General features: G+C 45.0%; 1 protein-coding gene across 1 annotated transcript in view; it reads left to right on the plus strand.

Moving 5' to 3' along the window:
• MAF (MAF bZIP transcription factor) overlaps nt 1–19,668 on the plus strand; it is a 328,059-nt gene extending 308,391 nt beyond the window's left edge. Inside the window, exon 3 of the mRNA XM_054579154.1 lies at nt 16,823–19,668. The gene's annotated coding sequence lies outside the window, so the exon portion shown is untranslated. The remainder of the gene's footprint in view (nt 1–16,822) is intronic.
• Nucleotides 19,669–19,870: the final 202 nt, after the last annotated feature.

Here is a 19,870-nt window from a genome sequence, read left to right on the forward strand (position 1 = left end):
CATGCCCAGGAGCATCCAACTAGACCAATGTTTCTTAGTGCCCCCCGCAAATGCCTCATGGGACATTTGGCAACGTCTGGAAATGTTCTGGGTTATCACAACAGGGTAGGGGGTTGCTATAGGGACCCAGTGGGTGCAGGTCAGGGATGCAGCTCAACATCCCTTAATGCAGAGGCCAGCTCTGTACGACAAAGAATTAACGAACCCCAATTGCCTAGAGTGCTGAGGCTGAGAAGCCCCAGGATAAATGAAAAGGTTTAAGAAGAACAACATTCTTCCTCATGAGTGGACTCTGAGTATGAACTAAGCTCCCTGGAGTTTCTGGGTCCCCACACCCGGAAAGCCCAGGACAAGTGTGACGAGAATGGCCCCCTAAGTGAGAAGGACCACAGGAAGCGAGAAATAAGGGAAGAAACTCCTCCAACCAATCATCCCCAGTGGTTATTTTGCCAAAGTGAATGCTTATTAACCAATTACAGCAGAGATTTACAGAGTGGAATTACATTTTCCTTTAAGCAGGACGAGCACCATTCCCTCCCAAGCCGCCAGCAAACTCTGTGGGACTTTAATGTGACCAGAGACAGAGTCAGCTAATAGAGCTGGGTGTTAATGGGTTCCTGGGATTTATACTTTAATTGTTTCCACGGCTCCCTGTCTCGCTGAGGTATTTGTCTTGGTACATGGACGCCAACGGTGTGCCATAACATTACACACAGGATTATGAGAGGTTTTTTAATTATTATTTCATCTGTAATTACAGGTAAGATCCGTTTATTATTTAGAATTCCTGAAAACATTTTAATTGAAATGGTCAGTGGCCTTTCGCTGACCTTGTTTGAAAATACACCCTGGCCACCAAAGTGTGTTCCGCTGTTGGATTAATAGAGTCCCTGTTTTAAACCAAATTATAAGCATTATTTAAAATTTTGGATTTGGAGGGATTTTTTAAAAAGATTTATGGCATAGTTAAAATGAGGTCAAGTGGAAGCACTAAAGAATTTAATTAGAAATGTCCTCGCTGCTCCCTGTCACTGTAAACCTCAGATAGGTTGTCCCTCGAGGGTTTAGAATCATTGGAGATGGCGTGTATTTTTTGTTTTAACTCCTAATAAGAAGGAGCTGGGATCTGCTGCCTTGTCTTCAATGGGGAGTCCTGGGGATCCAGACAACAGGGGCTGGAGAAGAGGAGAGGGGCCCAGGAAAGCCTCGATGGCGAGACGAGATAAGGGCCTCTCCCCTCGGCCTCTGAGGCTGGCCTCAGCAAAGGCATTCATTCATTTATTCAAAACATTTCCTGAGTTCTATGTCTCAGTGCTGCACAAGAGGCTGGGAACCCAGAGGGGAGTGAGATGCAATCTGTGTTCTCCAACATCTCATGGATGAAGGCAACCAACAAGACTAAACCAACAAGACTAAACCAACAGAACAAAACAGCACAGTGGCTTAATACTAGAGTAGCATGTGCAGGACTCAGTTGGAACCAAGAGGCAAGAATGTTCAACTTTCCCTCTTGAGTCAACTGGGAGACTTTCCCAGGATGGAGGTCTTGAAGGATGGAGACTTTGGTGGACCCGGAGAAGGAAGAGGGAGGGAAAGGAATCTCCAGGTAGAGGACACAGTTTGTGCCCAAACACACACATTAGCTGGGATGGTTCATCAGAACTTAATGACATTCAAGCGTTCCTCTGTATGAAGAAGGCCAGTCGGGCATGCCAGCTACGGCAGAGAGAGATCCTGGGAAACAATTTAATTTGGAAGAAGGAAGGTCTTCTCCCGGTTGAAGCCCACTCTGGGGTCCCACCAGCCAAGGTCCAGCTAGTACAGAAGTGTCAGGGTTTCAGCCCCTGGCTGGGCTTCCAGTGAAGTTCCAGGAGAGCTGTGCTGGTACGACTGAGGAAGGAATCTGGGGAGATGGACAGAAGGACACCTGGATTCTAGGGAGGGTGGCTTGGCAGTGGGTGATGGGAGGGTGGCTTGGCAGTGGGTGATGGGAGAGAGGACTTCCTGTCCTTCTTTCTGCTGCTGAACTCCATTGTCAGTGAATAGTTCAAGCCATAACAATGACCGTGACTATGAGTGCAACTACCACCAGTTATTCTGAACCTATGGCACTAAACATTCTCTCCCTTATTTTTAATATTTATAAGAACCCTGCATGGTCAATATATTTAGAGATTGACTTCCTCCCTGCACTGCAGTGAAGAGTTATCAACCATCAATAACTAGGTGAACTCCCCCAATTACTTACCCTAGAGCACATCCATAGAGTTGCCCAAGTAAGCAGCAGCTTGATGCAATTCAACGGTCAGCTAGAGAAATTCAAGGGTCAGCTGCCCCAGTGGTTTTTAACCCGAGGCTCATTATTTGAAAAAAAAATTTGTTTTCTTTATACACCATATGTGGCTTTTCTCTTGGGCGTACATTCTCATGGGCCAAACTTCCTCCAAAGCAAGTGAAATAGAGGTAAATTGACTGCCAGTCACTTTGAGGATTCCACCTGGGCATTGCAAAGTAAATTTTGCATTGCCACATGTACTGGTTAGCTTTTGCTGCCTAACAAAACCACCCCCAAAATGTAGTGGCTGAAAGCAGCAGTCATTATAATCGCTCATGCTATCTGTCTGTAAGCTGAGGGTCAGCTGATCCAGGCTGGGTCTGGCTCCAGGCTGTGGATTGGGTTCATGTCTATTTTATATGGCTCTCATTTTCCTTGGACTGGTGGTCCCATGGGAGTATTTCCCTTGTGGTGAATGACAGGAGTGTATAGGGGCACGTCCATCTGGTGATGCAAGATCATTTCAATCTTTTGGTTGTCTGTCTATCATATCCATTTGCAAAGCAAGTTACATGGCCAAAGTCATGAGAGACTCAGGTGTCAGAATCACTTCTTACCTACTTCAGTGAGGACTGGCTTAGGTACTGGGTGGGGCCTACAGCTAGGGGCGGGTGGTATCAGCTAGCCCTTAGCTGGACAGTCTAAGGCAGGGGCTGCCTTATGCTGGGACAAAGGTGTTTACATTACTGGTTTGTATTTTCACTGAGTACTACAATTTGTGGCTCTTTCTTTGAAAGGGTCCTGAAGTAGAATTTTGCAAAATAAGTTGCTTTTAGAGATGAATCTGATTCATATTGCATTTGAAAAATAAATATGCACTAAAAGTAATTAACGCATGTTGGTTCGTGCATAATACACTATTTTACAACTATTTGCCAAGCATAATGAGACAAGCTACTAAATTGAGAATGAATGCGCTATTATGTGATTGCCAACTGTTTTATACGATGTTGAACATATCATTTCTTCTGCCATCGTGTGTGTTATCAAGCTATTGCTTTTTAATAAATTAATTTCCCAGATATCTCTGGGGTCTTTGTTTGAAATCTGGCTGAGGGCAAAAATAAAATTAAATTGTGTGGTCTGTGCTGAGCTACCAATGTTTGGTGGCTTGCAAATAAGCATCAGGCAATTGTGACGCTTCTCTGCCCCTGCAGAAAACACTGTGTGTGGCACATAAGTGTGAAGGGAGGGGCTGTTCCAGCCAAGGACAGTGTGAGCAGACTTCAAATGCCTTGAAAAGGAAGAGTCTACTTCCCCATAAAGGTCTTTGGAAGATGGACATGTCTCTCTGATCAGTTTCTTAAAATATTTAATGAAAGCAAAAAATTAGCTATCCTGTTCTGCTCTGCATACTTACTTTTGAATCTTCTTGTCTACCATCTTTCAAATGTTAATGTTACCTTTGATAGTCAGTTTCATTGACACCCTCCCCTCCCAGTGAGGCAGAGCTGGGTCCTCTCTTCTCTGATCCCATAGTACCTCTGCTTACCCCATCAAGGCACTTATCATTGTGTGTCTTTCATTATTCATACTGGCCAGTTGCACAGCTTTTGGAGAAGATATTCCCCTTTGATCTTCATAAACACATTGCCTCAGGTTACTATATAAAGTTCAATGTAATGTTGCCCCCTGCAGTTGTGCAAGGGGCCCTGGATGGTCAGTTAATGGATCTGCTTCCAGCCCTTACTCTGAGCTTTAGGGCCATCAAATAGCCTGCTGCATTTCAGGCTATTAAACAGGATCGATGTTAGGAGGTGGTTAGCCATTGTTTGTTGAGTGAATAAGTGACCTAGCCTAGAAATTGACTTTCTCATTATTTGGGCAAAGATCCTTCTTCATTGCATGAAAAAGCTGCCAGGGTAGTTCATTAAGAATGGCCTGTCTTTATGGTAACACTTTTCCAAATGTTATTGACCTGGAGCATTGTTTCTGGGACTTCTGCCATGTCGAATCTCATCAAACACATGGGCTGGTTTGGAGGGAAAACTCAGCTGTGTGATCATAGGTTGTCATAGAGAACAAATAACTCCAGACACATACTTACTTGAACATTTTGATTTTTAAACTGGCTGTCCTTTAATCAAACTTCTCCTATTGCTTGTATGTCTTGGGTTCCAGGCAAGAGAGGGCTTAAGCCTCAACCCTCTCTTTAATATTGGATTAAGTATGTTTCTAAGAGCCTTCTCAGTTAACTTCTCCATGAAGTAGACTGAGATATTGGACTGTATCTGGACTCCAAATTCCTTTCTTTATACAATAGGGAAATTGTCAAGTCATTTGGGGTCCATCTCAATTCTGGAATATTATACAGATATTACCAAAAGTGGAGTTAATAACATGGAAATGTTCTTGTACAAAGTTTGTAAAGTATGGAAGTGTTTAAAATAAGTATGAAGGTAGGAAGGAAATATGCCTACACCCATATCTTCCCATAGTCATATCTTGCCAACCCAGCCATTTCAATAGATCACAGTGTATTTTCTGTCTTTTTTTAATGCGTATATTGTCTACACAGCTGTCTTAACACTCTTATAATACTTTTTTGCTTTCTTTGTCTTTTTTTAAGTCCTTACCCAAGGGTATGCTTATTGATTTTAGAGAGAGAGGAAGGGGTGGGGGGGGGAGAGAGAATGAGAGAGAGAGAGAGAAACATCTATGTGAGAAACATCCACTGGGGGTGGAACCTGCAACCTAGGTATGTCCCCTAAGGGGAACCAAACCTGCAACCTTTTGGTGCATGGTAGGATGCTCCAACCAACTGAACCACCCAGCCGGGACCCTGCTTTCTTCTTTTTGGAGTGAGCCAATAGATAGAAAGATAGGCAGGCCAATGCCTGATAGCTAGACAGACACATAGCTAAAAATCACACTTGAATCAAATGGGCAAAGCATTTTCCCTCTGCACTTGGCGCTGAGACCACTGTCTTCTGCCCCATTTCATAGGTCATTTAATTTGGGGTACATCTCAATATCCACTTCAGTCAAACACTTTCAGGACTGAGACTACACCCCTGTAGGACTGACTTCAGGTGCAGGTGCCTATCTGATATTTGCTTGCAAAATAAAATGCAGCAAGAACTCCCGCCCAATTTTACCCTAGAAACCAGGTCAGAATACCGAAATGGCGGCATCTCCCTCTGCCATCCTCACCCAGGTCATTAAATAGCTCGCCGACAGCCCTGGGCTTTGGAGACCTCAATATCCTGTCCCAGAAGAGGCCCCTGGCAAAGAGCGAGTCCCGGGGCCTCTCCAGCTGAGCCTCCCGCTCTCCACTTGGCGTCCAGGTGGGAACAGCTCCTTGGCTTTCCTTGCAATTCTGCCTGGAAGCTATTTTTCCCCATTTTTTCCAGAGGCCAAATAATGTGACTACACAGAAGAACATAATGTTTCTTATTTTAATTTGCTTTTTGGGGTAATTTTTAAAATAGATACTTGAACCAGACCAGCCTGACAGACTGCAGCCAGTTTTAGACAAGTGATGATTGTAAATTTGGGGCAAAGAAATGTTACAGACCTCAGCCCTCCCCATAGCGCTAGAAAAAGCCATGACTAAGGGGAGGAGGAGTCAATGAAAAGTGTGCACTTGACATCATGCCCAAATATAAAGGTAACCAACGATCTCAAGGACCTATCTTGCTGTTAAATAAGTGCAATTGTGTCCGGGAAAGTTGGGGTATAATCTTAAAATGTCAGTTTGAGAAAGAACGGTCCGTGATGGGAAACTGATTGATGTTGCCAGCCTTTGCTTTCCTGCCTTGATTTGATTTTGTCAATCTTGATTTGACTTCTTTAGTCATTGAAAGCAACCACATAGAGTGGACCCTTTCAGGCCACCTTTGCAGACACAGAGAGGCATCATTTCTTGTTGAAGTTTGCTCAGCTGTAGAAGCAGGTTTTGACCCATGCCCATTCCACTGTATGCACAGTTTCCCAGAGCTGAGCACCTTTGAAATCAATAGTTTGAGGATTGCCTGGTTTGCTCAAGGCCACCCAGCAAGTCAAAGACAGGGTCTGCGCTAGCCTTCCTGTCCATGATGTCTAAGCTCTTGCTCAGGAGGGGGATGGCCCACGCTCAGCCACAGTCCTTCCTCCTCCATTGCATCTCGGTCACACCTGTGCATTCCTTCTTTCATTGCCAGTGATACCCACAGCAGCCCACCTCAGCCAGGTCATAGGACAAAAGTCATGGCCAGATCAGGGTGTTGGAAAGAGGGTCCCTTGTCTTCACCTCCTCCTGTATCCACTCCTCAAAAAGGTTCCATGCAATTCAATTCCAGAAAGTTAAGTCTACGAACCAGGGATGTTTCTCAAAGCAAAGACGTCTCTACAGGTTCACTCAGCAAGTATATGATTAAATGCTAATACTCTCACTGCATGATTGATGTTTACCTCTTCAGAATGGAGGCATCAGTGTAGTGTTTTTATTATAATTTTCTCCCACAAGCCACTATCCCGCAAATTGATGAGTCCCTTTTAATTAGACGGTGGGGCTGTGTGCCTCACACTGCCTGCAAAAGGCCTATAAAAATGGAGTTAAATTCCTACACAGGCTGCTCCGAGCTCAGAGCCATGTAAATCAACTCATCCTATGAGAAAGTGAATTTAGGCTCTGTCTCACCACGAGGTCAGGACAAAACCCAGCATCTTGCACTTTGAAGTGGAGAGAAGGCCTTCTAACCAAAGGTGTCTTTAGCAGACCTCCTGCCTAGAGACGAGCCCTGGCCGGCCGGCTGGCTGGCCACTCCTCTGAATGGCTTGACTAGCAAGCCCAGGGCTTGAGTGCCTAGCTGATTCCCAGGGTCTCATTGCCTTGTCCTCACGCCCCTCTCCACAGACTGATGGAGATACCAATCAGCCTGCATGTTGCACACCATTAGTGCCCAGCGCAGAACAGCGGGCCCTGGCTTTGGGCTCTTCATAATTTCCTGACACGTTTATGGCTCCTGTGCTCACCACCAGGGCAGGCAGGCCCCCTCAAAGTGCGGAGTGAATTCCACAGACCAGGAAGTGGGCTCCCACTGCAGAGGTAGGGCTGGGGCAGCTCTTCATAGACCATCAAGGAGACACCCTGCAAAATGCCTATCTTCTGGGTGAGTGTTGGGCCCCTGCCAGGTTGTCTCCTGACAGCTGGGTTATTAGCACTGCCGTTTTCATGGCTCCATCCAACCCCGTCTACGATGGAGCAGGAGTGTCATTCTAGTCTACAGGGGAGAGATTTAAATTGAAGTTACCGAACTGTGATGGACCGAGTCCTGAATGGAGCCTTTGGCCTCACAAGTCCACGTGACTGGGTGCTAAAGAGGAAAGAAACTTTAGGAGGGCAAGCAGTGCCCTCGGCTCACACAGTTGGATGGATGAGGGGGGGGGTCCTGATTGGGCTTTTCCTACTGCATTATATATAGTCTTTCTCCCAGAACATCTTTGTGCTTCTTGACCAGTTACCTGCCCAGTCCTGGCGTGACCCACCACGCCCCACCCCAGGTCTAGCACGATATTGCTGAAGGAGCAGCTAGGTCCGCTTTGCACAACTCCAAGGGGAACTGTTCTCCCTGGAGTCTTTGCAAATGATCCTCCTGTTCCAGCTTCTGTCCAAGTGCACCCTGGTGGGGGCCCCAAGAAGGACCTCTGACCTCCTTTACCCCTCTTCCTCACCACCGCCATGTTCTTCTCCCCCAGCAAATTACCTCATACCTCGTGGTCTAACGTGTGAATTTTCAGCCGTACCGGCTATGGGCAGAGTGCCCCTTCCTCTTTCTTTTCACGCTGGTCTTTGTGTTTCTGTAAACATGTTAATGAGCAGAGCCGCCAACCACTGAACAGGGCAGGAGCCTGGCAGGGTGTCTGGAATCACCAGGACCAGTCTATGAAAACTTGCAGTCGCAGAAATGCACTCAGGCTGACTAGGGAGGCTTTGCTCTCCAAGCCTTGAGAATCCTCAAAGCATCGTCCTGTCCTGGAATGAAAAGTCAGAGCAAGACCTGGTGAAGCCACTTCCCCTCAATTTTATTGACGAAGCTCAGGGTGCTGATATGGGGGGGGGGGGTCACACCGATCTTATTCTCATTTAGACTGAGAGCTGAGGATAAATTATTTTAATACTTTTCTTAGTTATTCATAGTTGTTTCTAGATGGCATGCTTTGAATCCTTTCATCCTAAATAGAATATCACAAAACTCAGGAAAAAAAATTTTAAGGCCAAAATAATAGGTTACCATCCATATCCCAAGAAAAAAGCTGTTGCATTTCTTTCCAGTCACTAGTTATAATAACATGGCTGATATTTTTATGTCTACACATTTCTTTTAAGGTCTTTTGATGAGTATATTTACTTAGAGTAACATGGGATATATAACTTTACTTTTCTAATATGTTTTTTTAAACTTTACCTTAGCGGAGATCAAATGGACAAACAGATCTGTGTATCAACTTATCATTTAGTTCCAACTTTTAGCAAGCAATAAGAAAACAAAAAACGGAAAGGGGCTCTGAGTACATCCACAGTCCAGGCTCTGCAAAAGCCAGATGCTGATGCTCTAGGCTCAGTGTGTGCACTGAGGCGGAGGGGCGGGGCGAGGAGCCAAGCAATTGGAGGGCGTTAGTTGGCCTGGGCGGTTGGCGTCAGCTTCTAACAGAGGAAAGCCTCCTGCAGGACACTCATGGGCCCGGCCGCAGGGAGGTGGTGGTTAGAGGCACACAGCAATGAGAGGTGTAATTCAGACAGCCCACAGTTATTTATAAAATAAAGTGACCCCAAATCATCTACCTGCTCAGTTTCTCAAATGCACTTCTTGTATGATGCAGCCGAAAACCCCATTCTACTGTGAAACGCAAGCGCCATTTCATTTGTGTGAATATGTGAGCCCCAGAGAACCTTCTAGAGGGTCAATTCCTGAACTGGAGTCAGCCCACAGCAGCGCTATCATGCTTGGAGAGGCGATGGGCACATTTTATAATTCTTAGCCTGTTTTATAGCTTGTATCAGGGCTCACTTCCTGTGTAGAAAATGTGGGCAATGCAGGTAGGCATAAAGAAAAAATGTTATCTTCATTTCCTCTTCCTAGAGATGACTATTATCAACGCCATTCAGTCCTCTCTCTTGTTCTCTTAATATGTAATTTATATGTACAGAAACAAATATATATTTGTCTAATAACAATGGGATCATAACCCATTTCGTGGACTTGTGAGGCCAAAGGCCCCATGGGACCACGAACTCTTCTACAACCTGTATTTTTCACTTGATATGTTAAAAACATCATTTCAATTAAATTTCTTTAACAGTACCAGTTCATGATATCTGGAGAGCCCTGCTCCCAACTGCTGGGTATTGAAATTGATCTTAAGTTTTTCATTATCATCGTCATCATCATCATGATCTTTAAGTATTGCTTTTTAAAAAAGCATTGTGGATGTCCTAGAGAACACTATTGTTTTTGCTAATAAAGAGGTATCTTTAAAAAAAAAGTGGCCTAAATTTAAAGGGGTGAAACATCATTAAATAGTTTATTTCTTGTTAATAATGGGACCTCTCAGATTCATTAGTATGTTAATGCAGCTTTTGAATTCCAAAGCTCCTGACACCTTAATACACACACACACACACACACACACACACACACACACACACATACACGCACGCACGCATGCACACACGCACACTCTTATCAACTGCCCAGGCTGGGATTAGATTAACATTTAGAACTTGAATTTCTGGGTCAAAGGGCTCAGTATGTTTTATTAATAATCTCATTGTGATTTTAGTTTGAACATTACCTATTATTGCTAATGATACCTAATTTTACACTGAGATTAAATATATAGGGAGCAATATAGATATACACATATCTATATATTGATATCTTTACATACGGCGTGGGCAAAAGTAGGTTTACAGTTATACTACAAGTAAGTAATAAAATAATATTGTATATAATGTAAGAATAAACTCTGTTTCTTGTAATCACAACTGTAAATCTAATTTTACCCACCCCTGTACATATATCTGTGTCTCTCTGTGTATGTGTATGGGTTTTGTTTTCCTATGCCCATTACTTCTATGTTCTGAGTATGTTGAAGCTGTGAAGGCTTTGGGAATATTTAGGGAGATTTATGCAGGCTTCTAAAAGATTCTAGAATCTTGTTTAGGAAACAGGGTAATCTGAAATTTTTCCTAAATCATTAAGAGAATCTGCTCAGCCTCTCTCCTAAAGTGGGTTTGAAGGCAACCACTCATAAGAGTGAGGACAAGTGCTCCATCATAAAGTCCTTCCCGTCTCAGCCACACCAGGTAAAATCCCCCAGGACCACAGCTAAGGGCGAGCCCTGCCTCAGAGAACCAGGCCGAGGATTCTGCACATTCACCAGCAGGGCCAAGAAAGTCTTCAAGCTTTCTCAGTCAGTTCTTCAGCAGTAGAACAATTAAAACTATCAAAAGCCTGGCAAATCTGGCTGACCCCAAATTTAGCTTGATTCTTTCACATTCAGCCTTTTTTTTTTTTTTTTTTTTTTTTTTATTCCCGCTGACACAAAGCTCCTGTCCTCTCTTGCCCTGGTTCCAGAGGGAAAGAGCGTTCCCCGCACGGGGACTTGGGCGGGCTGCCCCGAGCGAGATTAGCGCCACCCGCGCCCCAGACCGGCAGGTCCCTGGGAGAAAGGCGCATCCACCTGGGCGGGGACACACATACTTTTGTCAAAGAAAAATCTTGTCAGAGATCAAAATCAGCCATGGGGGTAGCCCAGGAAAGGTCTCTCGCCAGTAGGTACCCAGGGAGTGAAAAATTTTCCACCTTGTTTGCCATGTAAGAAAATAATCAAACCATCTCCCCAAACCTATGTGGGTATATTTACTGAAGCACTGTTTATATAATGAAATATGTGGGGAAGGGGGAAGCTTTACCTCCAATAACAATGAAATGATTAAGTACCTATGATCCAGTTGTTCACTGAATGTGGCCTCATAAGGACATTAAGAGGTTTATCGAAGACTTATTTAGTTTGAAATTTATAAAACTGTATATGGAATATAATCACAATCATATAAAACTAAAACCTAAAAGAAACAAGTAAATGTTAAAATGCATTTTGAAAAAGTAAAGAAAACATATCAGATTATTTACAGTGCTTGTCTTTGAGTAGTGGGACTGTGGCCACATTTGTTTTTCTGGCTTTTCTCCCTGAGTTAAAATGCTGTGCATTCATTTTAACTTTCTGATAAAAACAAGACAATTTTGTTTCAAGAAAATTCTTGAACAGTTATCTCTGGATCGATGGCATTTAAATGCGATAATCAGACTTTTTTTTTTTTCTTTCCCTGAACCAATCTACAAGTCATATTTAAACGACATAGAGAAGAAACAAAACCATATTTGGGCAGATTACTAATGGAATCCACATTGGTTCAGCTAAGAGGGGTCCAAACAAGTCTGTCTATCGGAAACAAAACAAGGGAGAGATAAAGTTGGAGGGGTAAGAGAAACCACAAATGCGGAGTGGTTTGCAGACCCACACACCCAGAGAGGTGGAATTGCTGGGACAACCTCAGAAAGGAAGTGGTGGCCCCAGGATTCAAATGTTTTCCTTGTCTGTGAAAAGAGGACAGTACTATTTAAATACAAAGTCCTGAGAGGTAAAGGAACAAAACCAGCATTTCCGTTCAGTGTCTTCACACTCGGGACGTCACACTTGAGGACAGTGAGTTTCCTCATCTGGGTGCCCAGCATCAAGCGAGAGAAACTGTCATGATTCCAAAGTAAAAGGACAGGCTCCTCGGGAGCACGGCAGACAATCAGGACAGCCGGAGGCAGACAGGGAGCCTCTTTAATCTGAAGGTGTGAAGGAGAGCCTCTATTTGCATATCCCTACTTGGAAAATTAAAAGAAGCTTTTATTCTCTCACACCTAAGACGCAGCAGGGCAGGGCCTTGGAAACAGATCAGCTTAGACACGAGACAATCTTTCTGAGTGGTGCAGCACCGTGCATAAAAGCAGACAGTACTGCTGCCAGTGGGCTAGGGGCGTAAGCCAGAACGAACCGAAGAGGCTCGGCGTTGGTCCTGGTCTTGGCAAGGCTTTCAGAGGGGGCCCATGTCCCGTTACAATTGGTGATTGACAAGGAACAAAAGGCAGGACATCCCCAGATTGAATAATGTGGTAAACATGTAGTATCTTGGCTGAACTGATTTTTTTTTTCCTACCTAAATCAAATGCAGACTCACCCAGCAGTGCCACTTGAATTAAAATTGTGAACTTGGTCCAGTGGGAAAATGAAAGACAAAATGCTTTTGCTTTAGAGACTGGCTGCTTGGTGACATTTTGTATAAATAGTTACAGATTGTGACAATATGAAGTTAAAATATGTAAAAAAATTAACTAGTACCACCCAACACCGGTAAGGTGGTAAGAAAACAGAAATGTGTGTGTTCTGCTGGTTGGAGCCCTTCCAGACCACACATGGCAGCATGCAGCGATGCCCGATAGTTTCAGCTCCGCGAGCGCATACTGAGGAGGTAAATTAATGAAAGAAAAAAGCTGCATACATAAAGATACTAGCCATTATTTCTCACGGCAAAAACTAGAAATAACCTAAAGGTCCCATAACAGGAGTTTCCAAATAGGGACCCACTAGTAAGAAGATCTATTACACATCCATTAAAATAACTGTGGAAACTGACAAATAAGATACCTTGGGCTGGAGGGGGGTAGGTGTGGAGCCATATGTGTGGAGGGGGGTAGGTATAAGGGGAGAATGAAACCAAATAGTATGAAGACTTGAAAGGTAATAACAAATATGAAAGTATCTGTTAGAAAAGTAGAGCCTTTTTCTTTAAAAAAAAATTGCCTCTATCAATAGTACATCATCTCATCAATAAACATAATTCAGAGCAGTTTGTCCAGTGATCGTGTGAGTGATATGTTGTTATATTACTCAGTGTTACAAAAATTCTAACTAGTTTGGTACACTGGTGAAAGGCACCAGGAGTTCATGCATGAGGCAAGCATTGCTACTTTAGATGCTTTTTTAAGTGTAAAGTTCTAAAATTGGTACTGGCTCCTGCCCAGGACCGGCAGCCATTTTGCAAGGCAAGGCTTCCTGGCCTGATGCTGACCTTCACCAAAGCAATCAGGCCTCCTACATTGAAGTTCAAAACAAAACCACCCATAACCCCATTTTAAAGAGCAAAACCACAAGCCACAGCTTCAGTCATTGCCGGGGATGCTTCAATTTCTTATTTCCTATTGATAAGTTGCAGGAAGCCCTCCCTTCATCAGCCGTGAAAGTGGCAACTGGCAGCTTTTTGGGTTTAAACAAACTTAGGGAGAGAGAGAGCAACTTGAAAGCAAAAGGCTGTAGGGAAGCTGGCTCACTCTTCCTAGCTGGGTGGCTCTGTGGCAGTGGACAATGGCCGAGGTCTTGGACATGAGTCCATTGGAAGCCAACGCCAGGGAAACAAGGCTGTCTGCAGACCTCATCACAGCCAGGGCAGTCTATGGAGCTGAAGCCATATCGCTAGACAAATGGCACATACAGAAATAGTTTGTAAAGTTCATACCAGGCACTGGGCGCCAGGATGAGAGCCAGCTCCCAGGCTTAGGGAGGAAGCCAAATAGTCTTCCTTTGTGATCAGTTCACCTACTGCATAAATTTAATGTGCATATCCTCCCGGTCTATAGGCCACCCATTGAACGGGGTGAAGCAGTGGAAGGCACGTGGGCTTGAAGGACATGATCTGGATTCAAATACTGATTCCATTACTTACCACAGCTATGGGGCTGGCGATAGCTTGCTTCGTAAACTGCAGTTTCAGCACGCAAGGATAAAATGCGATGGATATGATTTGCCTTGTCCAGCAACTGGCACATAGTAGATGCTCAGTAAATAGTATGTGCAATTAGTAGTAGCGACGATGGTAGAGTGGGATCATTATTATATAATTCAAGTATATATTGCATATATATTACATATATATCTCTCTCTATATACACACACATATCATGACAGATTGGGGGACAATAACCTTGAGCTTAGAGTAAGCTAAAAAAGGAGAGAGCCTGTATGCCACTTACTTGCTCACCTGTCCAGGAATCCCCATGAAATTAGTACGATTAATGTGTCTGTCAAGAGAAATGGCTCACAAGGACTGGCATGTCTGACTGAGTGGGTTCAGGGCATAGCAGACAAGAGACCTGGGTGTTTTTCTGAGGCCTTGATTTACTTCAAGTACCCTGGAGGACTTTTGATAAAGTTGATCAGGACCTTGTGCACTGTGAAGGCTCCTACAGATAGGAGATATAAATTCCTTTGTAGTAGGAACTGTGGGAGACGTTTCCCTAAACTTTGAATTTCCACCACTTAGTACTCAGCACATGTTGGTTGAATGACTGCTTGTCTGGAGGCATAATCTCACTTAGGGAGCTTCTTGGTTTAGGGCACTACTCACCTCCCCTAGTCAAGTTCCTTCCAAACCCCATGGCACCTGCCTGGTGCAGGACCCACATGGGGATCAGCCGGCACACACCGGAACAGTACGCGGAGGCAGGCAGCCTGCAGGTTCTTCCTTGAGTCTCTCTGATGTTTTGGATATCACCTTGGCTGGTGATACTCCATCTTCTTTGCCATGGCTTAACTTTCACCCTCACCAAATGCCTGAAGCTTAGCTGGCGTCAGACCCATAAAGTCGCTTCTCTGCTCTGCCTGCGACCTCAAGATGATGCATCTCTTCGGAAAGGACATGTCTAACTGATTCAAGGAGTGGTGGCACTGGTGCCAGGGGGGAGGCATGACTTTGAGGTCACACCAACCCAAGTGTGAATCACAGCTCTGCTGCTGATGAGCAGTATGGACAAGGGCAAATTGTAGAATGTCTTGGCCTCTGTTTCTTTACCCATAAGAGAGGAAGTTAGGGGGCCACCTGGTAGGGTCATGGTCACATTAGAAATCAGATGTAATATTGCAGCCTGCTTAGGACAGAGTGTGGCTCATAATCAGCCCCATGATGATGCGAATTCTTTTCATGAACATAATGCCAGGTCACCAAGAATCATTCTTTCCTTCCGTGGTTATTTATTAAGCACCTTCTAAATGATAGAAGCAGTTTAAGGCACTGTGGCCACCGCTGTGAACAAAATAGACAAATCTAGCTAGTGGCGTTTATATTATAGGAGGTAGAGGGAGAAAAGAGCAAATGTTGAGGTAGACACGTGATGTGCCCAACAATATTAAGTTTTATGGAGAAAAATAAAGGATAAGGGCACTTGGGGCGCCACCATGAAGGCGGTCACTTTCTCAGAAATTTGAGCAGAGACCAGAATACAGTATGAGAGGAAGACATGAAAGTGTCTGGAAGAAAGGCATTTCAGCAGAGGAAACAGCAGGTATAACGTCCTTGCCTAAGCAGGGACCTGGCATATTTCAATACCACCAAGGGTCTGGAGGGGCTACATGTAGCAGATGAAGAGAAAGTGCTAGAATATGAGATCAGATAGCAAGGTAAGGACCAGGTTATGAAAGAAAAGCTACGCCATGGTAAAAAGTTTGGACTTCACCAGTGTGATGAGATGTTGTATCAGTTAGCATTTGCTATGTAACAAGTAATCCCGAAACTTTGTGGCTTCCCATAATAAACTTTTATTTTTTGCCATTCTGTAGGCCAATTGAGGTTTCTCCTCTCCTGGGCTGGTCCCGCTGGGGCTGAATAGATGGGATGCCCTCGCTCGCAGGTCTAATAGCTCGATGTCAGTGAGGGTGGCGGCCAGGTGTCTCTTGTCATCCAGCAGTCTAGTGGTGGTTACTGGGTTCCATGAAAGGGCAATCCCCAAGGCACAGTGCTTTTTCAATTGGCCAGAGCAGGTCATATGGTCAAGGCTAGCATTAGTGTGGAAGATGATCAGTCACAGTGAGGAGACTGGGAGGAGAATTATGATGGTCATTTTTGCAAAGAGTTTATCTCAAAAGCACTGGAGGGTTTTTACCAGAAAAGTGACATGAACTGATTCATGATATAAAAGGCGATATGATAGGGGCTTTGTGAGGGAAAATATAGCCAGATGGGAAGATGTCGCCAGGCTGTGGGCCACTGGAAAGTCATGGTGTTTGGCTGGACCGCCCCACAGAGCTAGGGGCCCAGAGGTTCATGGTGCGGTGAGGCCTGAGCTGCCATTATCAGGAGGAGAAACAGCGACACGCATACCCTGTCCCAACAGTCCTGGTGTTTTAGCAAAAGCATTCTTTTTATCTTGTCCAATAGGACCTTTTCACATCCCTGGAATGGCCTAGAAAACAAGGTGTCAGTAAAAAAGGAATGAGTGGGAAAAAACCTCCAAACTGCCCACCTTATAATACGTAGAGATATTCTCTAATCACCAAGAGCTTAGTAATTACAGGGAGACAGGCCGTCGAGGACCAAGAGAACCCGCTGTAAGTAATAACAAAACCTCTTTAGGTGAAGTTAAACAATAGTCATGTTTCTTTTCTTTTTTCCTTTAACAGAAAATATGATGCTGGCATGCTAATTGCGTGAGACAACCTGGCCCACAGACAGCCACAAAGCACAAAAACAAAACTCAGAGAAGAAGCAAGAATGGTGTTTTCCTGGCGTCAACAAGAAGCGCTTTATTTTTCCTCCAGATTTCTTTTCTAAAAAAAAAAACAAAAAAAAAACAACACAAAACAAAAACAGCAACAACAAAAAACCACCCCAAAACTGAAACTGAAACTTTGAAAGGACAATGACAAACTTCAGGTGATACTATTCGAGCATGTTCTTTTATTAAGCATAGGATGGGAGGGGTAACAGGAATGGTATGCAGAACGCTCAAGCAGGTGCGCTGGGGGCTGCGGCCCTCCAGCGTCCGGGCTGCTAGGTGAAGCTCTGAATGAAGCATGAAGGGACTGACGTTTCACCCCTGCCCCCAAATGACCCTGTCAGTTCTTATGGACACAGTGCTGCTTTCCTCTCCTGCCGGTCAAGGCACTGAGGGGGTGCTTGGCAAAATTTGTTTGCTGTAATCTCTAAAGAATTTTTTGTATAGTTTGGCAAGGGAGTCAAAGGACTAGGACCTTCATCTGTGTATTCCACCGATTTCTCAGTGTCACAGTGTCACCTCCATCTTTGCTGACCAGGACGAAGTTCGGCGGTCTCTCTCCGGGAGCTGCCAAGCCCACTGAGACTTGGTCTGAATGAAGGAAACAATGAGCTCCGGGATCAATGCAGCAAAGAAGGTTAAACCCTCACTTTTCTTCCCTAAACAGGAGAAAGCTCCTGGCTGCAGTGTGGCTGTTGGGGTGGCTGGGTAGGACAGGGGGCACCAGGCTATTCTAGACAGTGAAACAGAATTGCTTGGGCTTCTGCAAGGAGACAACAAGGAAGGACCCCACATAACAACTGAGCATTCCCTTTCAAACAGGCCATCACCAGGAAAGCAAAGGAACCCAAGCGTAAGCCAGCCCCAGAATTACCCCTGGAATCAATTCCCTGCTTCCGATTGGTACTTAACATTTTTCCATCTGCTTTGACTACTCTTACTCCCTTTACCCTGGTGGACCTGTGTGGGAGGGACATGGAAAGGCACCCAGGGTGGTAAGTTGGAAGGGGTCTCGCGTTGGCAGTGGCGCACACGCACGCACACAGCGGGTGGTGTGCGTGCCCAGGTCTGTGGGGCTCCCTCTTAGCTGGCCTGGCCTTCGCCGAGCGCTTCTTGGATCAGCCTCTCGCTGAGCGCCCACAGGGCCCGGGCGGTCTCCTCACTCTGGGCTTCCGCGGAGGGCAGGCAGCGGCAGCAGTTGTTGAAATACATCCCTCCCAGGCCCTCCAGTTCAGGAGCAGCGGCGCAGTAGACAGTGGTGGCAGCTCCTTGTTGCTAGAAATCAAAGGGAAGAGACAAAAAAAGAAAAAGTTGTTTGTTTATTTTTTTTAAGAAAAGAGGTGATGGGATGACTTTCCTCTGACTAGGAATTAGCAGGCCTCTCCCCACCCGGCCCGGGTGCAAGGGGCGCTCTCAGCATCATGGCAAAGGGGACTGGCCGGTGTGCACAGACTGTAAAAGGGAGGATTGCGCATCCTGGAAAAACGAGTTCGTAAACCCCGCTCCTCAAGCTGGTGTGACTCTTTACACCTCGCACAGGAAAAGGCTTAAAAAATAAATACATCAATCATATCAGACAACTCTTCCTAGCAAAGAGGAAAAGATGGCAAGAAGGAATTCATCCAATTCCTTGAGTTCTCCGTGCATAATGTATTTTGACACCAAGATGTTTCTAGAACCTTCTGTCTGAATTAAACCAACTACTCTAATAACAGCCCATCAGGTAGAAAACGCGAGTGGGGCTTGTGCCACATCGTTCCTTTAGGCTTTGCCCAAGGTGCTATGTTGAGGGGGAGGGTTTGCAATGCTACGTTGAAATGTTTAAAACCCATATACCCATGTTTCTACCCACACATATACACATACACATATGAGCATATTCCCCACTCTACATACATGCCTTATGCAGACACCTGACACATTTATTAATTCATCCAGATCCTATGAAAACCTTTTTCTGTCATATTCATCCCATATTTGCAATGGGGCAGTGGCTTAGAAAGTACATCTCCCCGCCCACTTCAACACGCAAGTTGCAATGAGGGCAATTGATCACTTTCAGTTCACCTTTTGAATAACGGTTGGCACTGTGGCTAGGGGTGTGTGCGCCAAGGAGGCCCCACATCATTCGAGCTGACAGAATACTGTCAGGCATGCTGTAAAGGGGGCAAGAAATCACTTTGCTTTGCAAGCCATAATTAAAAATAATAGGCTGGTGTTCGTAGGGAGACACGGTAGGCACGGCTCTAATTTAAAACCAATACAGTTTATCTGGCATCTTATGATTATTTATGTGCATCACAGCCCTGTTGCATCAACTAATTATAGGCTGATAGGGAGGAAGGTTGCACAAGAGGATGGAGAAAGGTAACTAGGGCTAAGGTCACCATTAGAAAAACATTAAGGACATTCGATTGAGGGGGAAATGTGTGTCTGTCCCCACCCAAAGCTTACCATTTTTCTGCCCCCTACAGGGTTTACATTGTGCCCGAGCAGAGTGCTTAATGGAAAATCATGCCCCACAAGTGGTTTGGTTTGCATTCACTGGGACTGCAATGTAGAACCTTTGGGAGTCAAGGTCTTCCTGGGACCGGGGACTCAAGATGTCATAATTTCAGGAGAGTGCTACAAAGCAGACTTGGGTTTTGTTTCTTTGTTTGGGGAGCGCGTCAATGTAAGGGGCTGTTGCTGCATTTGAGTTAGTGTGAAAACCAAATGGCCAACTGTACTTAAGGGACATCTCTGTGGGGAGGGGCACCGTGTGGGGGGGGCGAGGCATGGAGTTCTGACCAGAACTGGTGCTTGACTGTACTGGGTAAGTCCTGTTAGTGCAGAACGTGAACACCTGACATCACTTGAACTTAGAGAGTAACTGGTTTGTTCTTTCCCCAGCCCCCTGGCTGTGCCCACTCCCCAAAAAGCCGGTTCTGTTTCTGGATTCAGCTCTTTCTTT

This window comes from Pteronotus mesoamericanus, unplaced genomic scaffold, assembly GCF_021234165.1.
Source record: "Pteronotus mesoamericanus isolate MK-2021 breed Mesoamerican mustached bat unplaced genomic scaffold, CSHL_Meso_final contig_52, whole genome shotgun sequence".
Classification (NCBI taxonomy): Eukaryota; Metazoa; Chordata; class Mammalia; order Chiroptera; family Mormoopidae; genus Pteronotus; species Pteronotus mesoamericanus.